Source organism: Glandiceps talaboti, chromosome 4, assembly GCF_964340395.1.
Source record: "Glandiceps talaboti chromosome 4, keGlaTala1.1, whole genome shotgun sequence".
In the NCBI taxonomy this organism is placed as follows: Eukaryota; Metazoa; Hemichordata; class Enteropneusta; family Spengelidae; genus Glandiceps; species Glandiceps talaboti.
This window is the reverse complement of record NC_135552.1, coordinates 18,892,782-18,907,391: the sequence shown is the minus strand read 5'-3', so window position 1 is coordinate 18,907,391 and position 14,610 is coordinate 18,892,782.

The window sequence follows — 14,610 nt, the reverse complement described above, 5'->3', positions numbered from 1 at the left end:
ATTATATTGGCTTGCCTACAGTATAGGGTGTCGATAAAATAACAAGAGCTCCATAGTAAACTTTCTTTTGGCAATTATTTTGAATTGGTTATAAGAATTAAAGTGACACTCGATTTCATCAAAGCTAATGTATGGTAATTTCTATTGCATTTGTACTAATTGTATTCAGAGTGTCTAGTGACGTACCGGCGGCGCCTGTCACGTCGTCCGAGATTTTTACGGCATCAATTCGATGTGCATTGCTATGGAAAATACGCACTGGTTACCTTTGAAAATGATTGCCTTAGTACATTGAATCTACAGAAATGTTTATACGATCTGTGCCGGTTTAATATGTATCAGAACATTTTGGGCAAACATATGTTATTTTGTCCAAGGCACTATTCACATCTTTAAATATCCCTATTTACATGTACAGTCAACAAACTTGAAAGGCATGTATAGTGATTTAGTCACTACTACCTTGCTTACCTTCCTTGGGTAATTATTCTCAATCAGGACATATGAGCTATTCTGTATGCATATACTGTTATTTCTTTGTGACGTGGCATTGTTAATTTGAGACAGTAAACCACAGTCTAAATCACCCGACGAGATAGCTAGATATACTAAATGGAGCATGAATTCGCCACAAATGTGATTGCTACCGCACAAATATAGTGATGGTATCTCGTCGTCGTAAATACAATTATTTCTGAATGGACAGTTTCATCCATTACCATGATTACAGCGATTGTGTAGTATGTCTACCCAGCAAGGTCCTAGGACCAAACAAGTGTTTTTGACATAGCTGTCACAGGGTATCTGAACCGATTAGCCGATAACAAGCAATTCGTATTTTCACTATCGTGTGGCTTAATCGTATATACATGTGTACTTCTGTTTTTGTATTTGTAATGAAAATAGTCTATGGAAGTTAATGAGATGGATGGCTGACTTCAAAGTTAATATTAATTGATTGACCAGCTGCCAGTTCCATGCGGAAATCATAGTAGGCCTTGGAGCTGGGGGTTGGAGTTGGGTTGGGGTTATGGTAAATTACTACTGTTAGTTATAATGTTAAAAACAACAGATATCTTTAAAATGATAAGCTTGTGTGTGTGTGTGTGTGTGTGTGTGTGTGTGTGTGTGTGTGTGTGGGTGTGTGTGTGTGTGTGCGCGTGCGCGCGCGTGCGTGCGTGCGTGCGTGTGTTTATGTGCGAGCATAAATATTTTGGATAGATGCTTGCACGCACGCACGTGTGGTGTGAATGTCTACATACATAGGTTTCAAAACCATGTCATGTACATGAATTTGGTATGAAACTTATTCTTATTTTTTTTTAAATCTGTAATGTGACAAAAGGGAAATTTTGCCTCCGTCGTACTGTTTTACTCGTTTTACAATTCTTGAGAATTTGTTTCACATTTCACACTGTCTGACCTTTTTATATAACCCCTATCCTCCTGGCTTTTGATAAAGGAAACCTGGAAATATTATATACTGCTATGATAATATGCAGAATGGAAAGAATAAATGAAAACACATGAAATATTTATTTGTGTGCCATATTCAAATTATTTTTCTTTATCAAATATCAGTCTCACATCGCTGAGCAGTGTGAAAGATCCAGACTAAGGCCGCAAACTTGACTTGACTTGCGATAAATTAATTTAAGCGCCTGCGTTTCCCTAACCAAATCGTGTAAATATACAATATAATGTAAAAGGTGACTGGAGGCAACGAACTGTTCTATATATAAATGTTCTCTAAGTGAACGACCAATTCCCTCTCGCACGAAACACAGGGGTTTAACCTTCTAGCACAATTTAATTAAAACTCACCGTATCAGAACGATTCATGTGAACTCGACATTTCCACTTCACTGACTATATTGACGATGCATCTGGTTAGAAACGCCGTTCATTATATTAAACTATATACAACAAGTATATACAGATTAGCACAGTTCAACGTTTGATGTACTTTCTATTATTATTTTTTGTTTATTTGTTATGAGTTATCATGTGTATCAAATGCCATATAGTCTAAACATTTCCCATTCCCAGTGAACATGTTTACAAAGAGATTTGTATACATCTCTAGCAGTGAACGAACCAAACAATGTATCTAATCATCATATGACGGAATTTTTACTCAAACCTTGGATCATATTTTTATGGCTTCTGACGACAGTTACATTTCTACCGTTAAATTGTAACTTATTATTATTGTTGTTGTTGTTGTTGTTGTTGTTGTTGTTGTTGTTGTTGTTGTTGTTGTTGTTGTTGTTGTTCACCTTACTGTATTCTCTGATGATGCAGTTGTGTAATAAAGTTATTATTGTTAAATTGTAAATGAATTAAATCATTAGTAAGATGATGATATATGTATTTTTTAAATACGAAAAATGAAACATAACAAAGCGTTCTGCATATTTAAATGTATTCCTGTGATTATGAACAGTGGTATGAGATGTGTCTGTTTGCTACAATGCATAATTCAAGTCTCTCGGGATCATACGTGACGTCGTATCAGTGATTTATCTTGTGTCTGTCAGGCAGAATGAATCCCGTAGAAATCCTTTTTAGATTGAAAAACTCAAATCCATAAAAAGGGGCATAATAAGCTCGATAGTGATCATCATATATTGTAAAATAGAAGAGTTTGCATAATACATGTGTCTATGTATGTGTTCCCCTTCTTGTCCAAATTGAGTCACTGAATATCATGTACTATGTGTATTCCTAATCGTTCTCATGAAGAGACTCTATTAAGTTAATTAAAAATTTTTACATGTAAACATAAAGACATAATTTACATGTATGGAATTTTCTCATTTTCTCAAATACGCATAGTGTTCATAAGAAAATCGTCGTTGGAAAAAGGAAAATAACCAATTCTGTGTGTAGTAAACATAGATGTAGGAAACTAACGATACTAGTAAATATCAGATTACTTTTATTCTCTTTTTTGCCAAAAGAAAAAAAGAGTGTACCGCAGATGGTCACATACGGACGGACAGACAGACAGACAGACAGACAGACAGACAGACAGACAGACAGACAGACAGACAGACAGACAGACAGACGGACGGACGGACGGACGGACGGACGGACGGACAGACAGACAGACAGACAGACCGACCGAGAGATATAGACAGACAGACAGACAGACAGACAGACAGACAGACAGACAGACAGACATAGATAGATAGATAGATAGATAGATAGATAGATAGATAGATAGATAGATAGATAGATAGATAGATAGATAGATAGATATGAATGGATGGATGGATGGATGGATGGATGGATGGATGGATGGATGGATGGATGGATGGATGGATGGATGGATGAAAGAGCGACAGTGGCAGACAGTCAGGACATAGGTCAGGAAAAGATGGACATTGACTGGCACAAATAGATGTAGGCAGGCATAGACAGGCATAGACAGGCATATAGGGCGGACTAGACGGAAAATAAATGATGTAAAGAGAGAAGACAATATTTTATGGTCGTCCCCCACGGCATATATATATCGTAAGTCTATTAAAAGTAAGTCTAACAGCACGATGCAGACTTGCTGTCCTCAATTAAGACATTAAACTCTGAAGGTTATCACTAGTACATGTAATGTAACAAATCAAATCCCACTATTAAAATTAATTGCACAACTATAGTGCATTGTGCGTATGTAAAGATATGACTTTAACAACAAAGCAAAGATTCAATATTTCATTTTTTTAAAAAGGCGTTTTAACGTTTTGTATCCTTCAAATATTGTGTGTATCAGCTTATATTGATTGTATTTCACTTTAAGACACAGATAGAGCCTCAAGGGCTGCAATGAAGTAAGTAGAGTCAGAGGTCGAGATATCGACTTTAGAACTAACGATGCATAAAATAGAGGCATTCAATGATATAGACGAGGTAGGTACATCTAGAGTAACGTGAGAACACTTTCTACATCTTAATGAAATAAAACATTTCCATTTGCGTGCCGCCGTGTGGTTGGTTACTAAATGATGCTAGCAAATTTACAGTGAAGAGTTACACAAAGATATAGGCGGTTATTTGTGTTGATTTATCGAGGCTGTAGAATTATAGTAAAGAGAGGGATCGATCGAATAATGGGATGTCTAAATCACTAAGTGATTTATGAAGGCAGCGAATTAAAATAAGTCGACAGATTCGGGAAATATAGTGCCCAATTTGCATTGTATTTCGATGATGTTTTTTGAGTCGGCACATTACGGGAGATTTCGTCTTAGTCTGCACATATTACTAAGATATGTATCACGATCAGTGAGACTGGTCGCCAGGTTTCATGTTAAGATGGACACTTAGCTGTCAGCAAAGTTAATACTCAGTGTCTGCTCGGTATTTTCTTACATTTGCATTTATTTTGTTAGTTGTTGTCACTAATAAAATACAGAACAGACACTGTGTATGGGATGTTGGGGTGTTTAATCTTCACGAAATCCCTCTCACTGATCTTGATACACCGTTTAATAATATTTGCAAGCTAAGACGAAATCTACTGTAGTATAGTTCATGGCCATGATCTATACAAGAGATCCAAAATGGAGGCTAATATGACTGGCTCTACATTGATGCTACAGGCAACATCTACACTGAAATCTACAGTGACAGGGTTATTATCCCAAACTTATGACGTTTAACCATTAAAGAAGAATGCAATATTATACCCGCGTACTTAAATTATTTGTATTCTGTGTATTAGTTACAGAACTCATAAGCAATTTTTTAAATTAATCTAACCAATAAAATTTGATCGCTAACTATATTATGAATTTGCTGAAACTCGGTAATTTGTTCCAAATTCCTATAACATATAACTGCATGAACTGGAAAACATGTGTATTCAGATTTCGATGGATTAAAAACGTGATCTGCAACGAAATCCTGTCTAGGTAAATTAATTACGTCCCAGCCAATGCAAATACAGTGACCAATTTCACGCCGATAGGTTTCACTAATCCGATAGTATTCGTACGCCACAATGAACATTGAAGTGCGTCGGCAGTGTGTCCAGATATCTGTGAAATACGGAACAATCGAGAGTGAATGCCAATGTAAAAAATATCTTAACGTACCCATATAGTGCATTTACCACACCAATTGAACAAAAATCCAGGGACATAAATTTATACTCACTGATTTTAAATTGAGCAAATAGACAATCCGTGATGCAATGTTTTGGAACGATTGCATATTACGAAGATTTGAAAACCATGCAACACGCAAAAAAAAAGCACTGCATGTACTTCGATTCGATAAATACTGTATAGGAGATGGGAAACGACAACATGACGGTATGTCTCCTTTCACCATAGCTCACCGAGATGGATGCAATTATATTAGACAATTGAACACGTGTGTTGGAATATCTAACGTTTCTCCGTCATTACTGAATGTATCATCAGACACAACACACATACGATTTGATAGCTATAAGTTGCATAGTATGGTAGAAGGGGGTGACTGAAATTAGTATATTGCAGACTACATGGTGCTAGCTATGCATTTTAATCTAAAGTGAACTGAACTGTAAATGTCTGGATAGACATTGCTAGCAGAATTGTATTTGCTTGTAAAAATAAAAACAAATCTTGCATGGAATGTTAGTGGTCTGAGATTTAATGGTTATGGGAAAATGAAATTTGTTCTTTGTATCACAACTAAATACACTGTCCTCCATGTACAAAAACGATACATAAAGTGTATAGATAAAACGATTTAATGTGTATTGCATAATCTGTTGATGTATCACTCGATCAATAAACTTTTAATATTTTTGGGAAAGTCTCCCACGAGTCCCCATTTAATAACATATGTGTTAATAGAAAGACAAACCTGACTATTCCCATACGCATATTAATACGTCAATTATGTACTTTGTATGTGTATGTATGTATGTATGTATGTATGTGTGTGTGTGTGTGTTTGTATGTGTATGTGTATGTGTATGTATGTGTGTGTGTGTGTGTGTGTGTGTGTGTGTGTGTGTGTGTGTGTGTGTGTGTGTGTGTGTGTGTAAGTACAAATTGCCACCATTTCAATACAAGTGTCAACATCACATAATACATTTCGATGACGCCGCTTAGATTTGATACGTGGTGATGTCATGAACAGGTGGTTATTGCACGTCGACAATATTCAAACAACACCAGACTGGCAATGTGACAAAGGTTACGTACGGTGCATGGACCCATCATAAACTTAATCAATAATATAAAAAAAAAACTAATAAAAATATGAGAAAACAAAAGGCAATGTCTATACATGTTAAAAAATTACTGACAACTATTATAACGTAATATTGTATCAAAATGTATACTGCTGTGTTCAATACTGTATGAAATGCATATGTCATGACGTCACTGTGTATTGCCGTGTTCAACGCTGAAAGGCAAGTGTCATGACATCATTGTTTACTGCTGTGTTCAACACTGAAAAAGCAAGTGTCATGACGTCATTGTTTACTGCTGCTTTCAATAATGAAAGGAAGTGTCATCGTAAGTTAACCTTTGGTGCGTGTGATTTTATCAAATATGAGATTTGTCTAAACGAGCAGCTTGTCATCTCAATATTTACTTACCACTAGTGTAAATATTAATGACCAGGTGATATCAAATATCAACGGTTCTTCATAAAACAATTTTCCTATTTTGAATCCCTTTTTATGAAATTTAGGCCAAGATGCTGATAAAATATCGATACTTTGAATAGGGATGAGTTGCACCTTTTTACATAATCACAAATTTGTCATTTTTATGCTGTCGTCACTAAAATATCTATCAGAGAATAATATTCAACTAAAATAATTTAGATAACAAATATTAACCTTTATCGCCCTAGAAATCACATGGTGTGTTTACACACATCTAATCAGATAGTGAACTATAGGTTTCTCTTAATGACGTCTCACCCTTTACACGATCAGTGATGTCGCGTATGATCCCAGTAATACAATACTAATGAATGTTTTACATCTGTTGTATCTGTTTTACCTGTTAATTTCAAGTAATTTTACAACTAATTTTATCGTTTTATTTAGATGTAATATTTAAAAACAATTTAAAGTCATTTTCACAGTTTAGTTAAAAGCTGGTCATTGCGGTTAAAATCACACATCGTGTTCGTCGTTCTTCTTAATATTGATACATATAATGTTTGTGGGCATGGAGTAGCACGAATCAAGCAAATATACCGACCACGAAAATGTGACTGCCGAGCATGCCACTACACACCTGTCAAGCTGCTCTCATTTGACAAGACACTCGTTCGTGCCATAACGATATAACAACACACAGGCTGTTCACGTGTATTTTATTTCTCCGTATATAACATTGATATTTGAACAGATTCATAAGTGGGTCTTATTTCATGCTACACAAGATTAACTTGAATAAGTTTATGGACCCCTTTACAACCTGTACATAAACATGTTTTGTCAAGACGAAATTAAAGTCTTGAATTTACAGCATCAGACATTTCATAGCAATCATTTCAAGACAGCAGACTGAGTAAATGTTGGCAAGCTGTATAGTTGTTCCTTCGGAAGGTACGATGCTACAGGCGGTAGACATATATTACAATGCAACAACAATTAAGCTTGTAAATTGTCCACCAAACACTATTGGACAACTTGCACAATGTGTGTTTCCCCCCACAAATAACGATACTACAGAAACTGTAATTTCCATACACACTGTAATATGCTGGCGACAATAGACTGACGAAGACGTAAAATTTCTTATCTCCAGTGCAATCTGGTGATTGTCACCATGACAACGATTAATAATCCGCAATTGTGAAAATGTCATCCACATGCCCTCTCCGTGTTTTATCCGTCCCAATCACACCCACAACTTTTTTTTTCAGAAGAAAATCGCTTAAATATATGACATGTCGACAGTCTTATATCACAGACTTTAACTTGTAGTAGCAGCATTTTTCAATATGATGAGTAATTAATTAACTCCATTTGTTTGCAAATTAGATGAAATCTTGTTAAGTTGAGTCAGTGGATCTCCAGTTGTCATTTGTGTCTGACAGACGACTTGATAACAAATCGAAGAACAACTCGACAGGATAAGATTAATAAAATCCCGATTACTGCGACAAGCACGACCGCTTTGATAAGAGCGAAGGAAAACGTAGGTAGACCTCCGTCATCAATTTTGGGGTTGACGGAGGTTATATTTGACATGTTCCAGTTCATAGTTGATGATTCGTACGCGAACACGTCCATTGAAAATGTAGTGTCAGTCAGGTTATTCAGAAACCCATCGCGAGATGCGTTTTGTGGTATCTTCATTACCGTGTAAAGGAAAGGCATGGCTGTTACATTAATAGGACTCATCTTGAAACTGGAAAACCGCTGCCAACTATCATCAAAACACCACGTATTTGTTTCTAATAGCCTTCCCAGACAAGAGGTTAGAAATTGAATCTACATCCCATTGCTATGGAAACGTCACTGTGTACTCTATTGGATTAATATGAATGCATAGCTGCAAGAAAAAGGGAAACTATTAAAGAACGATGGAAGAAAACAATATGACGTGGGTTAGTCTTAGTCTATGTAAATAACAAATGGAGCTTTGGGTTCTGCATGTGTGTCTATATTCCGGACACAATATATATATAGTTCTGTAGGGTCTATAGCATATAATTTGGTTCAAATTGTCAAAACCTGTATATATATATATATATATATATATATATATATATAATATATATATATATATATATATATATATATATATATATATATATATATATATATATATATATATATATATATATATATATATATATATTCACAGAGACAGAGGGGCTTTTAAATACTACGTTTTAGAGACTAATTAATTATTGTTAGATTTTGGATTTCCTGTAACGAAGCTTACTGTTTTCCATACCGTCGTCTCTTTCGTTTTTTTGAAGATTTGGTGTCCGCAAACCAAATTGTCTATTTGTCAAATAAGTTATTGAATATGTATATATTCATTATATGGTATGTGGGAGTGAGTGTAACCGTTGAAGGTAAATGACAGGGACAAAGCTTGAGATTCAAAATCCAGGTACCAATAAATCGAGTTATTTGCTGAGGGATGGAACTCGATGGAACTATTACCTGTACACCTTCCTGCTACTTATCTTTGTGATACTAAGCTTACTTTCGGCGTGCTAGCAAGCATGAGCCCTTCTATATTCCACACATTATCGTACAGTAATATTGTACAATACATGAATGTTTATCAACAAATTACGTGTTTATACTATACAGTAAATATGACTCTAGGTCAAGCCAACTAGTTTCATATGCATAGATTTGTTTTTAACATACCTGATGGTTGTTTCCATAGAGAGATCCTAAACAACAACAGATTTTCAGATGATGTTTCGGAGGAACTCGTCGGCGTTGTCATCACCTACTCATCACTAGAATGCGAAAGTTATCAAAATACGCGGGCGTCTAGCAACGTGCTGAATCAAACCACACAGAAGCAATTTATGATGACATCTGTAGTTTCATCCTTTGTATGCAGCTGTTATGACGCGATGATTGTGTTTGACACGATTACTTACTACGCTGTGTGTATTTACCTACTCATCGAACCCATCCACTAGGTATTGGCGTCATCAATCCCACTTGTGACGTAGCATCCTGTATTATGTTTCATGTACGAACATACAAATGTATGTATGGACGTCACTGTGTTGATTTTGCTTGGAGGATGTATGGAAGAGTGAAATTACGTGGGGGGGGCATGGGGTGGATAAGTGGTGAGAGAGGAAGAGAAGAGAAGAGAAGAGAAGAGAAGAGAAGAGAAGAGAAGAGGAAAAGATGAGAGAAGAGGAGATTATATTACAGAAGAGGGCTTGAAACATGACTACTTGCAGGGTGTATCAAAAACGGACAAATTTTCTCTTAAATTTACATAAAATGTAGCAAGTACATCATCGTCTTTGTCATCGTCATCAACATCATTATCGTCATCATCATGTTCGACATTGCAGTAGATCTCGTCACAAGAGGGCGGGTTAGGTCGGAGGAAGGTACATCATTTATACTGGAAACTTGCAAGTAGTCTCTGTGTAGACTTTCGGTTAATTTGGGCACGTCCTTTTTATCATCCATATGACCAAGGGAGCGTGTGCGTGTATGTGTGCGCGTGCGTGTGTGTGTGTGTGTGTGTGTGTGTGTGTGTGTGTGTGTGCGTGCGCGTGCGCGTGCGCGTGTGCGTGTGTGTGTGTGTGTGTGTGTGTGTGTGTGTGTGTGTGTGTGTGTGTGTGTGTGTGAATTAGAGCCTGTAAAAGGCAAATGCATCTACTTTTAAATTATATCGGTGGCTTTCCATGATGATTTCTTTTTGTTCTAGTCACAGACAAGTAGCACTTGTGTGACTTGTCTGTGTTCTAGTCAAGTAAAGGTTGGGTTATTTAATATCTTTTTGTTCTAACTTGTATGGTCATTTATGGTCGGGTATTATAAAAAAAATACGTTAACAAAGTCGATGTGGCATCTAATAATTGTTTTACAAAACTGTGTAAATTGTCTAGACGTGTAGCATTAGTTCAAGGTTTGGCGAGCTTACGCGTAAAAGTTTATAAATTTAAGAAATTTGAAAACAGTGGAACTTTCTAGTAATTGTATTCATTCTTGCATGTATGTACATACGGTATTCTTAAATTATGGACAGTGGAAGCATTATCTAAGCTTAAATGCAGGTGATGGAGAGATATTCTATGGGAATCTGTTGACGACGTAAGCTAATATATATATATATATATATATATATATATATATATATATATATATATATATATATATATATATATATATATATATTATATATATATATATATATATATGGAATACTTGGAGAAGACGGTGGTTGAGTGGTTGGGTGTGATTCCAAGTTTTCCCATTGTGTTAGCACATTCACCAAATCTCGTGAAAAGACGAGGTAATAGTAGCAATTTGCGTCTTCATCCCTAATGTATATTTGTATGTAGCCCAGGTGAATCACTATGTATGTAGACCCAATTTGTATTGAAATTACATCATCGTATGTACATCCACGTACCAATACACAAATCACGAGGTTTTAAAGCAAAACTGCAGTCTACTAAACTTGACGTGAACTCCGTTTTATAGTTCCCCGTAGTCAGAAGTTTACCACCGGGTACTTGTCTCGTCACGTACAGTGTGACCCCGACAACACTCTGTCGTTCAATAACCATGTGAACATTAGAAATTGTCCTATAGACAAACTAAAACCGTTCTCATTTCGGAAGACACACCTATGCCCCGTATTGAATATTGGGGTATGCCATTTGTCGCAATACAATAGGAAGTGAAGACGTTTGAGAATTGAGAGACAGGAGAACGAAGGACGGTTGAAATAAGGTGTATCATGATTGTCATGATATAATAGCTTATAACAATATCTGAAGTGGTGACTAGGTGTGCTGCCATTCATTTGATGGTTTTTAAAGAAAAGTCGGTTAGACAATTATAACAAAGGGTCAAAATCATAGACTATATTATATAGAAGTGAAAACGGCTTCAGAATTCGATTTTAACGGTACATCCTGACTAATTGACGTTTACTTTCATATATAAAGGGCTTTCACGTCTGTGTGTCAAAGATTACAAAAACATACATGACCTTTCCAACATCGGCTTGAAATCTCATGCCGAGTAATGTGGGACAGTGTCTAGAGGCCATTCCTGGCAATGTAATACGCGGCCTCGGAACAGTTATATTAAACGCTCAAGTTAAAAATGGGGACCTGGTCACAATTTATGGGGGGGAAAAGGAGAAGTTGCATCAACAGTTACCGTTATTCTGTCTCTGAGTCAATACATGATATTTGTACAATTCACAATCATAGCATTCTGATTAGACTTGCTCAACTGTCTGTTTTTCACTCGTTATTCGAATAATTGCGACCTGGGTGAGTGATTGCGAACAGTAAGGTGAACACTAAACCTTTGGGAGTACGAGTAACTGGGAGGAAAAGTACAACATTTGCCAAAACATTTGAAGAATATGAGACAAAAAATCTTCCAAGGGTGATTCCAGTTTATATTCTGCTATGAATTGACGCCCACGGTACCTCTTAGTCACAAGCCTCAAGAAATTATGTTTTTCCAGATTACGAATCTTACAAATTCAAAGTAGCAACTGCCGATCCCGGCTGCCGATCACAGGTCAGGTCAGGTCACTCACTCACTCACTTACTGGCTGTCATGGAAAATGAATCTGTCTGATGTTAAAGGTAGAATAGAAAAAAAACTAAAATACATGTACTTGAGATTAGGCAGTTACAGCAGATAAAGATAGTAGATAGTAGGTCAAGCTAGTAACTCTTGGTGAATGTTTTTGGTGGAATGTGAATGCTAAATATGATTCAGAAACAGTGCAAAGATTGAAATGTAACTTGGCCCCCACCTCGTTAGATTTGAATCCCTGGACTGTTTCATGTACATACACAGTATTATGTTAGCATGGGTATGTGACTATCTTTGGTTACACATTATGTAAGCACATAGGGTATATGACTATGTGAGGTTACACGGTGACTATATGTACGTGGTTATACATAAGCACACGGAGGTGACGTGACTGTATGAGGCAATGTAAGTACATGGGGTACGCGATTAACTGTTGCTACACATAGGTAAGCACATGGGCCACGTTTGTCGTAATTGCAGGGGCATTTGTAACTATGACTATTTGCCACACCTAAATGTTTAAGTGACAAGAGATAATACACCATTTATCCCCATCTTTTTTTTGCTAACTTGGTGATGATTCTCTGTTAACATGGGGACTGGCCATGGCCACTGATTAGTTCTGTGTTTTGCTATTTGCCAGCCCCCAGTCACACAGACTTCAAAACTTAACTATTTTCTTTTCTTTCATTTTCCTTTTTCTTGTGACGATTGTATGATTTTCTTTATTTTCTAGTGATGTAAGTGTATTCCTTTGTGTGTGTGAAGAATAAATTTATAAAGAAAAATAACGGCGAAAGTTAGAACTTTTGGAAACCCTTTGAGTTGAATTTTCAAGTTGTTAAAAAGACCACCCAGTTTTTCATATAAGGTTTAAATAAATTTTAAATACTTACATAAAACCCCATTTATAGTGATTTTTGCCCTGGCAAGAGTATAAAATATCCACGTAACATTGACAGATTTGCAGCATGTGTACTTTTTCTACGATCCTGATGTCAGTGTAACTTTTTGGGTGTACCTAAAATGTACCTCATCGAATCATTACATTTGTCTTACTGTTATGCTACAGAACTGGGTTTGTTTTACAATCACGGACAATGAAAAATGTTTTCTCTGTTTGTGGCATAAAATGGAACCATGATGTAACTACATCATGTAATAAACAATGTGAACCCATCATGTTTTTTTAAAACATGTATTACATTTTGAAAACCATGGTAAGGAAAAACAGTTATTTGTTACTACAATGCTAGTCCATATAATGTGATCTGAAATATAACTCATGTTATAAAGAACACAGTTGTGTTCACTGTTTGTACAATAACAGAATCGTTCACAACCGGTTGCCATGACATGGCCAGATGTTTCATTATACCATTCTATGATTTCACTTTCAACAGGTCAAGATTTAACCTGTCTCTTCTAAAAACACATTCCTTTCACTGTGAATGTTACATACTAGTACCAACTATCAGAATACACCCACATATATTTATATGTAGTCACATTGCATTAAAATCTTACTTCGCATTTCATCAGTTTCAAGTTGAGCTTGTCGCCAATGCTTGGACGGTAACCATTACGTTACTACAAAATAACTGCCCTATTTTAACAAACTACTCTTTCTTGTGTAATTCCTAACATCAAAGATGGCTAACGATGAAAAAAAGAGAGACCACAATCGCCATTTGCTATGGCAACGACCAATGTATCCAACCGCATAGTCAGGTGCAGTATTTCGTGGTGTGGGAAAAACCCCACGGCATTGCGTTGGTAGCTTACATAATGTAGGACTGAACCCACCACTCCTTTCATTGTTTGCCAGGCAATAGTCGAGTAATAATGGCTATTCATTTGGCAAAAAGTACATCACCCTAAAACGTTGAATGGTACAATTCAAAACGTGATACAACACAAATGGGTGGGGGGTAATAATGCATTATGTGAACCATAAATATATTGGTTGTGTGAATTGCTAAGAAAATGTACAATGGACATACACTAAGTAAAGCTATTTGTGGCATTAGTTTATCACCCTCTTTCTACTGGAGGAGGGGTCTTTCACTCTTAGTTTGTACTTGTTTGCCCCTGTCATGACTCGCTGTGGTAGGAAGGTCAGTTTTACCAGGTTTGCATAATTAAATGATATCGATATGTATTCCTCTCCTGGGCAGTTCATGTTCCTTCAAGAAAGCAAACCAAACTCTACTCCCATATTCTAGCACTCACCATTAGCTAAATAGACCAGATTATCATAGACTGCTTCTAATCAAATACACACTCACTCACTGTCATACACACAAAGTACTCAACACAAAGATGTAACTGTTTGGAAAGTTTTTAATAAAACC